Genomic DNA, 4,867 nt, shown 5'->3' with positions numbered 1-4,867 from the left:
CGGTATCCCACTACTAGTGCGAGTTGTCTGATGGAGTGCCCTGTTGTATACTATGGACCCATACCAGTAAGCCAGACAGTGATCTGCGTGGTTACCTCTGCCGCCTGTCACTCATCACATAGCTGATGTATCTGCGGCTAGCGTTCAGGTACCTCACTGATGTGTGAGGTGTATGAAGGAGTGACCCAGCGTGTCCTATGGACCCTATACGAGGCCGTGGCGATACTATCCATAGCTCCTAGGCCTCCCCTCCCTCTCACATGTGACAGTGGGGCACAGTGATCGCCTATCTGGCTGTCGCCCCCTTTTTTCTCCAGCGCCTAGAAGTGTTCTTGTTCAGCCAGACTGTTGTCTGCAAGGTTTCCACCTACATCTGCCTCCCATCTCAGGGCTGCCGTGGACATGGCCAGGTTCCCGTACCTCACTGCCGGTGTGAGGAATCTGGATGTGGGTCCCTGCAGTTACATGGGACTGTTGCCAGTCAGCCAGACTTCGTCTGCTGGGTCTCCGGCACCGCCAGGTCGCCCACTAGATTTGCCGCACTCTGGTACCCCACTTTCTGTGGGAAGGTTCGAAGGAGTGATCCTGTGCATTCAAGAATCATTTACCAGTCAATCAGACTGTTGTCTGCATGATTTGCTGCTATGACAGGTCAACTATCATACATTTTCCACTCCGAGAACGGACGTTCAGGTAACCTACTGCCGAGGTGTAGTTCTGAGTGAGTCACCCCATATTGCTCCATGGGCCTTATACAATGTACCACATACTGGTCCACAGGGTTCCCTTCTTTACCAGGTCCCTCTCTACATGCCTGCCACTCTCATAGCTGAGGTCTGTTGGCCGCTTTCAATGTGTGGCTCTGAATGCGGGACCCGGTGTTGCTATGGTCCCTATGCCATATAACCAGACTCCCGCGACTGCAGCCTGGTGTCTTTCTTTCCATGTGAAGTTCCACACACTGTGTCTCTGTGGGTTTATTTCTCCTGTTATACCAATCAGACTGTGTCTGCTTGTTTTCTGTCCTACATACCTCCTTCATCTCTTGCATCTGCGGCAGCAGTTCTGGTGTGTGGCACCATTAGGAGATGGGATGTGGACATTTCCTACAGGTTCCATGGCCTTTCACAGCAACAGCAGCACTAGAGGCATGGTTGTGACACACCGTTGGATGCTGGGCCTGCCTTCCATGTTGCTGGACTTTTGGATGTCTGCGGTTTCTTTCATATTTGCAGTCTTGGTACCCCACTACTACCGTGAGGTCTCCATGTCCCTCTGCACGTGTAGTGCCCACCTTCCTTCTGTCGGTGGGATGTGCCTCAGGCCTTCCTGTAGTTTGGTTTACACAGGTCTGAGACTGTTGAACACCTCTGTTCTGGCATGGGGCCTGGTGGGGCGTCATCAGTTCAGCGCTCCCCCTATGCCTCAAGGTATCTTCTTGGATTCCTGTGCAGGGTGGCTCAGGCACCTGCTCTGTTGCCTTACACAGGACCAGACTGGCTCCATTGGCGCCCATCGGGCCCAAGGTTTTGACCCCGTTGGGGTGTTCCTCTCAACGCTGTTGGTTGCTGGGTGTGTGTGCTTCTTCCTTGCATTTGTAGTCACGTCTTTGTATCTTGCCCAGCCAGTGTCCAGGATTCCGGTCCCTCTGGGGAAACAACTTGGCTCTTCGACATGTTTTCTCAGAGTTCCTGGGGGCTACGTCCCCCAGTACTTTGTTCCATTGCCGTAGAGTGCCATTCCCCTGCTCCTACAGTGCCTGGCGCACGTGACAATTTCCCTGCCACGGGGGTATGGGAATCGGGGTTTGGCATGGTCAGTGCCTGAGTTTCATCCCAACCACCCCTGTTTTCCCCTCCACTAGGGGGATAATTTCTACTGCCAAGATGGAGCCATCTCTCTCTTCCCACTATATAGGTGGGGTATCTGGTGGGGTATCTATTGCAGCCTAAAAATATAAAGGAGAGCGCTCCATAGCGTAAAACCGACTGGGTAGGTATTGGTAGAAGGATTCTTTTTAAAGCCTCTTACCCCAGGTGGTTGTGTGAGCTCACACACAACAATGGACAGCGTGTAATGATTGTTAGAGCCCGGTCTGCAGCCTACCAACCAAGTAGATAGCGACAAATGGACTTCAAAGGTGCGGTGGGTCTTTTGCAGCGCTGACTCGGAACAGGCACATCAGGGGAGTATAAAAGGTTTATTAAAATGCAACATGTTTCACTGCACATGGGAGGCTTCATCAGGCATGGTAATCACAGGAAGGGGGGACTTATATACAGAGAAAAAGTTAACTCTTAACAACTTTTGTATCAGGAATAAAAGATTATAAAGTTACAGAAAATACAAGTTACACATCATAACAACTTTCAGCATAGCATGCAAACTCATATACAAAATAAAACAAATATTATGCACAGATTTACTTACCTCCCACAGTGAGTTTGCATGCTATACTGAAAGTTGTTATGATGTGTAACTTGTATTTTCTCTAACTTTATAATAATCTTTTATTCCTGATACAAAAGTTGTTAAGAGTTAACTTTTTCTCTGTATATAAGTCCCCCCCCTTCCTGTGATTACCATGCCTGATGAAGTCACCCATGTGCGGTGAAACGCATTGCATTTTAATAAACCTTTTATACTCACCTGATGTGCCTGTTCCGAGTCAGCGAAAGACCCACCGCACCTTTGAAGTCCATTTGTCACTATTGCAGCCTGGCTCTCTTCCTATCTTTTGGTTATCTACTGCTGTTCATGCAGCCATGGCACTCTCCTCTGTAGTTTTTTTTTTTCAATCATGTATGGCTCGGTGACAGCCGGTCTAGCCACATCTGTCGTTTGGGTCCTGCCATTGCTCTCCTTCTCCCTCAGCACACTCTCCATAGTAGGGTGTGTTCCTCCTTCCCTTGACAGTGTCAGTTGCACTACACTGACACCTTGGTCTTCTGGAGTAACCTTCCTGTTTTCAGAGCCTGGGTGTCCCAGCCGAGTTCCCTTTTGTTTCCACCTCAGTTCCCGTCCTGACGGGTTGTTGCTTCAGTGTGCTCTGGTCCGCTTGGACCCAGGACTGCTTGGTCTCCTTGTTTTGGACACTATCTTGGGATGCTGTGGCGTGCCTTCTTTTCTAGGTTGGCCCTCCTGAGTCTTTGGCCATAGTGATGGTTGAGGTCTCGGACATGTGTAGCAATCCTGCCCAGACTTCTCCGCATTCCCATTTGTGGGTCAGTCTCTCTGTGCCGCACTTCTTCTTGTCTCGACACATTAGTTTGTCACCTGGAGCATTTCGTGGACATTGGGTATCCTTACCCTTCAGTTATAAGTCTCCAGGAGACTCCAGAACCTCCTTTTTCCCATGTCGGCTGCTCCGGTGTTCTGGGATGCTCCTTTTCAAGGTCTTCTGCTCCTTTTTTGGCCATTTATTCTTAGGTGTCCGTCTTCCAGGTGACCACGGAACCTCCAGTTTCTGGGACTATCATTCTGTCCCAGGATGCCCCTTTTCTGGACTCTCCGCTTTTATTGGCCATCTTTATCTTCTGTCTCCTCCATCGGGGTCCATGTTCTCTCAAGATGGAGGGTGTTCCGGCCGTCCGGATTACACCAGTCGAGCGATTTCATTTCCCGGGGGCTCGTGGCGGGCCCTAGGATGGGTGTTTTGGGTCTGCAGATGTTCAGTTCATCGATCTTCTGTACCAAGCTTCTTTTGAGCCCGTTTCCGTCTTTTTTTCCCCAGTGGTTTTCTGGTCTTCACTTTCTGTGCTTGCCTTCTGTCCAGGTGTCCACTGCTCTCCCTGGTGTTTTTCCACAATGTTCTCTTGAATTGGTTGACTCTGGATGGGGCTCTCCTGTTGTGCACTTTTCCATTTTTGTTTTCCAGCCGTGCTGGCCCTCTGTCTGGTTCTGTGTTCCTTGGAGTTGTTTTCCTACTTACTTCCAGGATGGCCCATATGGCTTCCTAGTCAACCTTTTTCTTGTCTCTAATTAGAGTCTCTGCGAAGCCCCGTCCCTTCCTTTGGCGTCAGAGTCCATTTCCATGGACCGCAGGCCTTCCGGACAAGTGGATTCAGTCTCGGGACTGATCCCCTTTCGCTAGTGGTTGTTCTTCCCATCCTAGGGGACTGCTTTGGTATGTCCCATCAGTATAGGTGTCCCCCAATGAAGAGCGACCGAGAAAAGGAGATTTTTTTTTGTACCCACCATAAAATCTTTCTCGTAGCCTTCATTGGGAAACACCGCACCCACCCATTTCATCACTTTTTTTTGTCCGGATATTCCTTTCCGGTTATGTTTTTTTTTTTATCCGGGATTCTTTCCTATGGTCCTCCGGACATATTTCTTTGTTGGCTCCTCCTACTGCTTTGTGACAAAACTGATTACCTCACTTCCAGTGGGCGGGTGTATCCTGCCAGGGAGGAGCCAACTTTTTCCTAGTGTCAGCGCCTCCTAAGGGCAAGAGCATATACCCATCAGTATACGTGTCCCCCAATGAAGGCTATGAGAAAGAGATTTTATGGGGAGTACAAAAATTCTCCTTTTTAGTCCCCCGTCTGCATATGACTTTTCGATTCCTTTTTTTGGGGGGATGTTATGTGACCAAAAAGCTGAAATTTTTGACTATTTTTACGTTCATGCCAAAGGAACATAGTTCATAGTAAAGGAACATTAACATTATATTTTTATAGACGCAATATGCTGGAAAAAAAAGAGGCGTACTGGATAAACTCAGCAAACTCTAGAACCACACTGTCTCAATAGAGTATGAAATTTCAAAACCATGTATTGTACTTTATCATGACTAACAACATTCTGTCTGTTCAGACCACCTGATTGTCAGCGGATCCATCAATTTGACTCCAATTTTTCATAG

This window comes from Hyla sarda, chromosome 1 (assembly GCF_029499605.1).
Source record: "Hyla sarda isolate aHylSar1 chromosome 1, aHylSar1.hap1, whole genome shotgun sequence".
Taxonomy (NCBI): domain Eukaryota; kingdom Metazoa; phylum Chordata; class Amphibia; order Anura; family Hylidae; genus Hyla; species Hyla sarda.
This window is presented reverse-complemented; position numbering follows the sequence as displayed.